The sequence below is a fragment of the Heloderma suspectum genome, chromosome 11 (genome assembly GCF_057233095.1).
Source record: "Heloderma suspectum isolate Gila_16-S chromosome 11, 16-S_ref, whole genome shotgun sequence".
Taxonomy (NCBI): domain Eukaryota; kingdom Metazoa; phylum Chordata; class Lepidosauria; order Squamata; family Helodermatidae; genus Heloderma; species Heloderma suspectum.
This window is the reverse complement of record NC_139468.1, coordinates 34,049,873-34,060,663: the sequence shown is the minus strand read 5'-3', so window position 1 is coordinate 34,060,663 and position 10,791 is coordinate 34,049,873. Positions and strand designations below refer to the sequence as shown.

The 10,791-nt window shown below is 50.8% G+C and overlaps 1 pseudogene; it reads right to left on the bottom strand.

Moving 5' to 3' along the window:
• Positions 1-927: 927 nt before the first annotated feature.
• LOC146337240 (5S ribosomal RNA) lies at positions 928-1,046 on the bottom strand (annotated as a pseudogene).
• Positions 1,047-10,791: the final 9,745 nt, after the last annotated feature.

Here is a 10,791-nt window from a genome sequence, read left to right as displayed (position 1 = left end):
TAAAAACAACAACAACAACAACAACAACACCTGACTCCTACCAAGGGATGTCAGAGAAATCTACAATGGAATCAAATGAGTTCAAATTTCTATGAATCCAACCCATGGATTCCACAGCGGACCACCTTTTCCTGAGTCTCACTGATTCTGCAGACTTGCAAACCAGTTTTTGTTTTTGTTTTACTTTCTGGAATTTTATGCAAATTTAGCCATAGAAAAATATGTAAAAAAAAAAATTAAAACCCACTGGCTGAAAATCCATATTTCCCTCATAGGCTAACATATGAAAATGTGCATTTGGGGAAGATTTGTAGAGGGGGGGGGGATTTGCACATTTTCCAAAATGCACATTTGCGCAAATTTGGGAAACTGGAAAAAATCCACTTCTCTTGATGAGTGGACAATTGAACAAAAGGCACCTGATGATCCATGAACACACAGATGGAATGGATTTTTCAAAATCCATACATCCCTACTCTTCCCTATAAATAGCCCAAGAGTGCCACAGTGCTACCATTGTTGTCTCAGCTGCAGTGGGATGTTCACAAACATTCTAACCACCAGAACCAGCATCAAAGGTTGGCATCGTTAGGTACCCAACAAGGTTCACACCCTAATGGGGGCCCACTGCCAGTCCCTGGAGCTTCCTTTCTCTGCTGATCCTCCTCCTGCTGCTGTTTGTTCATCTGCCCTCTCCAAGCAAGCAAGCAGTGACAGGAGCAAGGAGAAGGAACATAGGAAATTGTCTTATACTGAGTAGACCATTGGCCCATCTAGCCCTGTATTGTCTATACTGACTGGCAGTGGCTCTCCAGGGTTTCAGGGAGAAGCTTTTCCTGTTCTACCTGGAGATGTCATGGATCGAGCCTGGGACATTCTGCATGCAAGGGAGGTGCTTTATCACCGAGCTTCAAATCCCTCCAGCTCAGCCTACAGCACCCAGTATTCCCAGGCAGTCTCCCATCCAAGTATTAACCAGGCCTGATCCTGCTTAGCTTCCAAGATAAGATGGGATCGAGCGTGCACAGGGTAGCATGGCCGTAGACGAAAGAAGAAACAATAAACTCGGCATGCCGTATCCTCTCATTCACTTGGAGGTGGTGCCGACTAGGCCCAGAAGGAGAGGCAAGCAAATGGGCAGCAGCAACAGAAGCAAGGAAGAGGAGGTGGGCCCACTTGGGGAGACAGGGCCACTGAGAGCATCTTACCCAGTGCCCCCAAATCCTGGAACCAGCTTGGCTAACCACTCAGGATACGGTAAGGTTGCCAGGTCCTCAGCCATGAAAGCCATTGCAGGTTGTGTAGGAAAATGGCTGTAGGGTCCAGTGGAAGAATGAAGCGACAGAAATTTAACCAGTGAAACATTTCCCAATAAGAGGACCCAGTGATGGGCCGGAGTCAAGGGTAGGAATGGTCGGGCCCCTGCCAAGGGCCAATGCCCCAGAAGGAGCCCTCTGACAAGATCCCCTGAACTTGCTCCTCCTCCTCACCATTGCTTGTTTTACCCCAGAGAATGGAGGTGGAAAGAAGGAGGGGAGGTAGATGCCACAGCCTACTTGCTCCCTGGCTCTCTGTCTGTCAAACAAGCAAGTGGCAGCAATGAGGAGAAAGTGGAGGAGGAAGAGAAGCTGGCAACAACGGCGGTGAGAAGGGAGACTCGCTGAGGGAGGGGGCCACTGAGGGTGTCTTGCCCAAGGGCCCTCAAAACCTGGGAGCCAGCACGGCTGATGGAGAAAGCTTTACCTGTTAAATTTCTGCCTGTCACATTCCTGTTGGACACGGAGGCCTGATTTGGAGGGGGGGCATTGGCAACCCTATTTATGTATTTCCACATGCACAGATCCAATTGTGGGTGGGGGGGTTGCATATGACACAGCAAAACCCAGATTGGCCACCAACTGTAGTGTATACTCAACAGGGAGCTGGAGCCAATGTTGTTTCCCTCTACCTGAGTCCACCCAAGAGACGTAGAGCGTGAAGAATCCCACAAAAGGTCACCTTGTTTTGATGTGTAAAAATGCTTGTGGGGGGGGCACCTGCTCTTTGCATCAGCCATTGCTTCCCTACCATTTTGGGCGGGTGTTGGCTAGGCATGTACGTAACTCACTTACCTTTGCTCCGTCCCTCCACGCAGAATACTCGACGGGGGGGGAGGCGATCTGGCCCTCTCCCCCGGAATCCTCGATGGCCAGGGCTGTCGCAGCCAGATTTCCAGCCGCGGATGGCCTGGTGCGGACGCAATTTCGGCCGCCATAGCAGCCGCTATTGCCGTCCTTGCAGCCAGCCATGATAGGCTACGTAAGAATTTACATAGCCTACCACGGCTAACGGGGGGAAAAAAACACGCAGCGTTAGGGATCGACAGAACACTTACCTTCCGTTCCATTCTGCTTCTTCTGCGGGGGGGGAGGCGCTCCATCCCTCCCCCCGGAATCTTCGACGGAGGGGAGGCAATCTGGTCCTCCTCCCCAGAATCCTGCCTGGCCGGCTCTGCTCCACGGCCAAGCCGCGGAGCCACCAGCCAGCTCCAGCCGCCTGCAGCCGGACATCCGGCTGCTGGACAGCCCTGCAGGGACGCAAATGGTGGCTGTCATAGCCACTGCCATTTGCGTCCCTGTATTTAGCTGTGATAGGCTATGTAAATATTTATGTAGCCTATCACGGCGGGGGGGGGAAACCAGCGTATGCAAATGGCGGTAGCCACCGCCATTTGCGTACGCTGGGTTTTTTTCCCCCTGCCGTGATAGGCTACGTATTTACGTGATAGGCTACGTAAGCTTCCTCTTCATAGCCATGATAGGCTACGTAAATACTTATGTAGCCTATCATGGCTAACACAGGGACGCCATTTGCGGCCCTGCGGAGGCCATGATAGGCTATGTAAGTATTTATGTAGCCTATCATGGCTATGAAGAGGAAGCGAATGGTGGCTGCAGGACGGCCACCATTCACAAAGCAGCGCGGACGGGAGCAGGTAAGTGCTGAGTTTCACGCGCCTTTTGTGGGTTGGGGGTGGTGGGGACTTTGCCCCACATGCCTTTTGTGGGTTGGGGGGGGCGGAGGGCTTCGTTCCACGATGAATTTCGGAGGGCTGAATGCATTGACATTCGGCCTCACCGAAATCCGTTGTGGAATTCTCTGACATCCATACACAGCGTACGCAAATGGCAGCGGCTACGGCGGCCACCATTTGCGTGGCCTATTTTTCGTAGGGATGGACGAAAGTCACTTACCTGGTCCCGCAGCTTGCTTTGCGGTGGGGGGGAGGCGCTCTGTCCCTCCCCCCGAAATTCTGGGTGGGGGGGGAGGCACCCTGTCCCTCCCTGCCAAAATTCTGGCCGGGGGGGAGGCGCCCCATCCCTCCCTGCCAAAATTCTGGCCGGGGGGGAGCGCCCCGTCTCTCCGGCCGCAAACGTTCTTCTCCTGCCGGGATGCAAATGGCCGCCGCCGTTTGCGTCCCTGGCCTGCAGTCAGCCGTGATAGGCTACGTAAATCTTTACGTAGCCTATCAGGGCTGACTTTGGGGGGGAAAAAAAAAGCACATACGCAAATGGCGGCGCCCATGGGCGCCGCCATTTGCATTCCTTATTTTGGCCTGGGTAGTCTACGTAAATATTTACGTAGACTACTCGGGCCAAAATAAGGAACGCAAATGGCGGCGCCCATGGCTGCCACCATTTGCGTACGCACTTTTTTTTCCCCCAAAGTCAGCCATGATAGGCTATGTAAAGATTTACGTAGCCTATCACGGTGTTTTTTGAAAATCTAGCCATGATAGGCTACATAAATCTTTACACTTTGTGGAACTCCCTCCCTAGGGAACTCCGTCATGCCCCCTCTTTAATGAGCTTCCGTCGTGCATTAAAAACGTGGTTGTTCAGGCAGGCATTTGGGGTGGGCTAGGGTATTTTAAAAAAAAAAATTATGGTAAAATTTTATTGTTTTATATTGTTTTATGGTGGGTTGTACATCGCCCAGAGTGGCTGGGTGACCAGTCAGATGGGCGATCAATAAATTTAATAAATAAATAAATACATTTAATAAAAAATAAAATACATAGCCTATCACATTTGTTGTTGTTGTTGTTTTACTTGGAAATGGTGGCGGTGGCGGCCGGTTGGAAGACCGGCCGCCGCCGCCGCCACTGCTGAACTGCCGCTGAACCGCCGCTGGGAGCCGCCACCGCCAGGGACATTCGCCAAAGGTAAGTCCCATCCCAGAGGGGGGGGACCAATGCATTCGGCCCCCCGAAATTGGTGGGGAAATTCTCCGCCACCCCCCCGCCACGCCCCGGGATGGGACTTACCTCTGTCAAATGTCCCTCTCGGCGGCGGGTCCCAGCGGCATTTCGGTGGCGTTTCGGCGGGGGCGGGGGCGGCGGCCAGTCTTCCGACCGGCTGCCACCGCCGCCATTTCCCCATAAAGTAAAAAAAAAAACGTGATAGGCTACGTAACGATTTACGTAGCCTATCACAGCTAGATTTTCAAAGTCAGCCGAGATAGGCTATGTAAATCTTTACGTAGCCTATCACGGCTGACTTTGGGGGGGGGGAAAGCGCGTACGCAAATGGCGGCGCCCATGGGCACTGCCATTTGCGTACACGCTTTTTTTTTTTCAAAGTCAGCCGTGATGGGCTACGTAAAGATTTACGTAGCCTATCACGGCTGACTTTGAAAATCTAGCTGTGATAGGCTACGTAAATCATTACATAGCCTATCACAATTTTTTTTCAATTTACTTTTTTATTTCGCGGCCAGGGAGACGGGGCGCTCCCCCCCGGCCTGAATTTCAGCTGGGAGGTGCGGGGCGCCTCCCCCCCACCAAGAATTTCGGGGGGAGAAACAGAGCGCCTCCCCCCCCACCGAAAACAGCTGTGGGACCAGGTAAGGGACTTTCGTCCATCCTTACCACCACCGCCGAATCCGCCGCTGCCGCCGCTGAATCCACCCAGGTAAGTGCCGTCCTGGGGGTAGGGGTGAACGAAAGTCACTTACCTTTTCTCGCAGCTTTTTCACGGTGGGGGGGAGCGCTTCGCTGCTCCCCCCGCAAAGTTCAGGCCGGGGGGGAGGCTTCCCGCCTCGCCCGGCCGAAATTCAGGCCGGGGAGGAGGCTTCCCGCCTCGCCCGGCCGCGAACACGAAAGTAAAAAAAAAAAAAAAAACGTCCCCTGATAGGCTACGTGACGATTCACGTAGCCTATCACGGCTAGATCTGGAAAGTCAGCCGTGATAGGCTACGTGAATCGTCACGTAGCCTATCACGGGTGACTTTAAAAAAAAAAAAAAAGCGCGTACGCGAATGGCGGCCCCCATAGGGAGCCGCCATTCGCGTTCCTTATTTAGTTGCTGTAGTCTACGTCAATGTTTACGTAGACTACGGCGAAAATAAGGGCAACGCAAATAGCGTTGCCCTTATTTTCGCCGTAGTCTATGTAAACATTGACGTAGACTACAGCGACCAAATAAGGAAGGGGAATGGCGGCTCCCTATGGGGGCCGCCATTATCCGTACACACTTTTTTTTTTTTTTTAAGTCACCCGTGATAGGCTACGTGACGATTCACGTAGCCTGTCACGGCTGACTTTGCAAATCTTGCCATGATAGGCTACGTGAATCGTCACGTAGCCTATCAGGGGACGTTTTTTTTTTTTCTTTCATTGCAATGGCGGGGGCGGCAGCCGGTCGAAAGACCGGCTGCCGCTCCCGCCCCGCTCGAACACCGGACGAACCGCCAGCCGGACCCGCCGCCGGGAGGGACATTCAGGGAAGGTAAGTCCCGTCCCGGGGGGGGGGCGGGGGGCGGAGGATTTCTCCCCGAAACTTGTTCGGGGGGCCGAACACGTTGGCGCTCGGCCCCCCGAAGTTTCGGGGAGAAATTCTCCGCCATCCCTACCTGGGGGGATTCTGGGGGGGGGCGGGGGGGGCGGGAGGCTGTTCCGCCACAGATTCCAGGGGATTCTTTAGAATCCAGCCTCACTGGAATCCATGGCAGAATTCTCCACCATTCCTAGTGGTGGCAAGCCGTGGCAGCAAGCCGCAGCCTCCACTAGCCCTCTGTCCGGAGCGGATAAGAACTACCCACTGCAGCAGCGGCAGTGAACCAGGAAGGCAGCGAGGGCTACTGGATGGCATCTCAAGTGGGTCGCTGCCATGTTTTCTTTTTCTGCGGCACCATTTCAGCTGGGTTCTTCTTCTAACCAGCTGCCACCATGTTTCCGGTGTTTGCAACCTCTAAAGTAGCCTTTTCCAACCTGGTGCTTTCCAGATGTTTTGGACCACAACTCCCAGGATTCTTCTTGACCACTGGCCATGCTGGTGGGGCTGATGGGAACTTGAAATCCAACATCAACTGGAAGGCACCAGGCTGGTCACGAAACACTCGTTACTACAGAATCCGACAGGAGTTATGTAAAAGTGAGAAGTAAGAATTGATGCCAGGGTTTGCTTGTTCTCCTTTTCCCTCTACATCCTTTTTTTCCTTGTGTGTCAGGTCTTTTTACGTTGTAACCCTAATGGAAGGGACTCTCTGCCTTAGGAGCCTTTCCAGCTGAAGAGTAGGGCAGAAATTATTTAAATGAATAAATAAATGCAAACAAGTGCTTTAAATAAATAAGAAATAAAAAATGTGTGCTTTCATCTCATTATCTGTGGCCCTCCTGCTCTGTCTCTATGCTGTTGCCCGAAGTCACTTCCTGGTAGCTGTTCCCTCACTCTTTGCCTTCCCCCTGTGTCACTGAGTTACTCTTCCTGTGTGCTGCCCCAACTCTCCTACCTAGTTCCACGTACATTGATACAGATGGCATCTTGCCTGGCCCCCTGCCCCAAACTTCAAACTGGCTGTGAAGGGTGGCAAAGAGAAGATCTAGTTACCAAGCAAAGGAGGGACAGGCAACTAAATATAAACGGATACTGCCAGAGCTTCAAGAAGCATCACAGCATGCAGTGCACAATGTTGCCACCAGCTAGAGTCCATGTCTAAATACCCTGAAGCCTAAAACAAAACAAACACACACACACACACCCTGCAAGACGGACATCTTGAGCACAAAAGGGGGCACTGTTAATAACTGCCCTCTCCTGTGTTTCTCATGAAATGAAAAGAGAATGAAATGGATCCTGTGAACAGCCGATTAATTTTGTCATCTACACATGACCTGCAGTTTATGAGGAGGGGCCCAGCCCACTGGAATGCTAATCGATGTGATTGATCTCTTTTTTATTAAATAAAACCCTGCTTTCTTAATAGAGCTTCTCCTAAAGGCCATCCCTTACTCTGCGCCATATATGTGCGCATACACAGAGCTCTGCGCGTGTGCACACGTGCACACTTTCTCTGTCCTATGAAGTGTGGGGAGGGAAGGGTGGATTGTGGAAAGCAGAACACCATTCTGATCTTTTAATTTTCAACCCAAACTCAAGGAGATCCACTCGGTGACTAAAAGACCGAGGAAAGCATTTCGCTCACAAGAACCATGGGTAGATTTAAGCCCATCCCTGGTCAGGCAGCAAGGTATCCGACTGGCTCCTATTTTAAGAGCTTTTTCAGCCAGTGTTAGCAACAGTCAGCTCATTTCTCTGAGCAAGAGGGAGTCATGGCCAGGTCAGCTCAGGCTATCGGGAAACGAGCTGTTGATCATTCAAATTACGGGGTGTGCTTGATTCAAATTCAACAAGGCTGTTAACTGATCTGCCTCAGATCAACGCACCATTAAGCGAGGAACTGGAAGTCAGCGGCTTGGGGGCTGCTGGAGATATGTGGCCATAGCGGGCTTTAAAAAATTATTTCTTTGATTCCGCCCCACCCTATTGTCTCCCTTGCAAGAACTGGAAAGCTTTTCAGTGTGAGTGTGCATGTGTGTGTGGAGATGATAGATAGATAGATAGACAGACAGACAGACAGACAGACAGACGGACAGATGCCACTATTATATAGATCCATTAATATACATGGGTTGCAAACTGAACTTTGATAATGGGGGAGATAACGAAAAGAGGGAAGAGTATGCAAAGGCTACACTGCAATGCACAGGTGCTATGCACAGGGGTGGGGGGATTATGCCCCTCTGAACACAGTAGGGCTTACTTCTGTGCATAGAATTGCACTGTAAGTGTGTAAGTGTAAGAAGTATCTCCCCTCAGCAGAACCCATTCCTATTCTTCAAATTTGAAGGGGCCATTGACAAATTGCCTTCTGCTGGGACCCCTCCTATTTTGATGGGCGACTTCCTGCTTCCATGCCCTAGAGCGATGTTGCATTCGAGGCACTGTGGCCAATTTACAAGGTGACTCCCAGACTCAGCCACTTTTTCGAAGAGGGGGCCAGGATAGGCATCCGCAGTGAGCCTAGCCAGAACACGAGGACCCTAGAAGTTGCCCAAGGATGTCATGTGCCTGATGCTGGGCCTGCGTGCGCTTCTGATGAGTCAAGCCGCCTGAGCAGAAGAGAACACACCCAGAGCAGTCACTCAGGCAGAGGTGAAATGGGCATTCTTCCCTCAAGGCAGATAGCAAATCTTCTGCACCTCCGCAATGGGAGCGATTGAGTGCTCTGATCATACACCCAATGAAGAGGAATGACCCAGGAGGCTGATTGGAAGGAGGTAAGGCCAGACCAGAGCAGTGACTCATACAGAGAGAGAACAGGCAGGCTCCTCTGTGTGGATAGACGGTACTTGGGATTCACTGGAGCCTTTAATTATGGCACATTGAGCATTTCTCTCACAGCACTGGATTCATCTAAGCATGAACCATTTGATTATCATGGCTCCACCCCACAGACACCCTCCAAAGAATTCTAGGAACAGTTCTTTGCTAAGGATTTGCTATCGCTAAGCCTCTCTCACAGGACTACAGTTCCCATATTTATGTCAGGGGTATAGATTCGCCTGAAATGACCCAATGTCCGTAAGAGTCTGGTTTCCAACTTTGGGGAGGAGGAGCCGGTGGGGGGAGAGCATCTTGGCAGGCTGAGCCAAGACAGAACTGGGGCCAAGGAGATGGAGCCTAAATACATCTGGTGAGTCAGGATCAAAGGCAGGACAGAACAAGGTGGGTCAGAGGGAAGTTCAGAACAGTCGGCAGGCGCTCTCGGGCAACTGCTGGAGTCCAAGCAATCAGGCCAGGAGCAGTGGCCCTGGCATCACTGCCTGTTGATCCCTCCCAACCACTTATCTAAGTAGCTGGGTCTGAGAAGTCCAGAGCAGGGCACTGTGGGAAGTTAAATATGGTGGGTGGCTTCCCAGTCCAAGCCATTGGCACAAGGTACGCTCACGACCAAGGAGGCCTGACAACAGAAGGGACACTGACAATCACCTTACCAGGAGAGCCCTCAAACGTGAAATCAGGTGGGTCAGCACCAGTCCCTGGCAGCATCTGGCCTTGACTTTTCAGACCTCAAAGACCAGGCCAGATGTGATTTTGCTGATTAGGTCAGTAAAAGACACAGGGTTGTATCCAGGATCTGCCTTCCGCAAGAGGAAAGAATCCACTGGCAGAAGGATCATCCTTTCCTCCCACCCCCAGGTCACCCCATTCACCAGGTCCTCCTGACTCTTTGTGTAGCATTTACAGAGGGCTGGAGGGGCTGTCATGGGAAGGAGGGGCCAGAGAAGTTCACCTTTGCTAATACCATTGATCCAGCTTAATCCTGGATCCAACCTCAGCTGTTTGGCTACTCTTATTAGTGCCCAAGGTTTCATCATCTGAAATTGCTTCCTTTGGGGCTCCTAACTCCTGCATGTGCCCTCTTGTATACTCCAAAAAAGACCAGAGGTCTTGCCCCATCTCACTCCACACACACATACATACACACACACACCATTTCATTCATTCATTCATTTATTACATTTCTATACTGCCAATAGCCAAAGCTCTCTGGACAACAAATGTGATGTCATACCACATTCGAGGTACAACAGAGAGGTACAAGAAAGACGGGGACTTTTTGGTCATGGCACCATAGTCTCAGAAAACACCCTCCATAGGAAGCCCCACCTGTTCCTACCATAGCCAGCGTTAATTGTCATCACTTTGATTTGGGGTTAGTAGCATAGGGCGTGGTTGCCATGTTGTGGAACGCTGAGAAGTGTGGGGAGTGTGGGGTGTAAATTTGCTACCTCAAGACAAAAGTAGGTTACAGGCTTCTTTCTGCACCAGAAAGCAGCTATCCAAAAAGAAAGAGAGTGTGCCTGAAATTCTACAATCTGTAGCACTGACGTGCAGAAAATTTCTTCCACATTTTTTGTTTTTATATTCCCATTCAATTTGATGGAAAAGAAATTGCTTTCGAAAAGAAATTCAAAGGAGAAGAAAATTTTGGTGAAATTCTCCTACACTGGTTTCGGGGTTCTTGGGTGCACTTTACAAGGTGGCCAAGGAATGTGCACGAGAGTCCTGTCTTTCATTGTACAATCATCTCTCAGGGTTCAGGGAAAGAATCATAAGGTAATTCCTCCCATAGCATTTTTTGAGATAATGAAGTGCAGGCAGCTTGGGAGGCTGCAGAGCAATGGAAAGATGTGTGATAGAAAGGGGGGGATACAGCACCATCGGCCAATTTGCAGTCGTTACATAAACTCAAAAGCACCACCGAAATAAATTATAAAATGCTGTGAGAATGAGGCAGAAAAATGGAAGCCTTTTTCGTGGGGGAAGAAAACCTTCTGGAATTAGAATCACCTCTTGCCAACCCTCACACCTGCTACAGGGCTTTCAGATAAGTAATGGTGTTGTAAGCATCTGCATTAGAGATAAAATATATCCACAGTCACCCCTCAGAAATTTAATGTTTGGA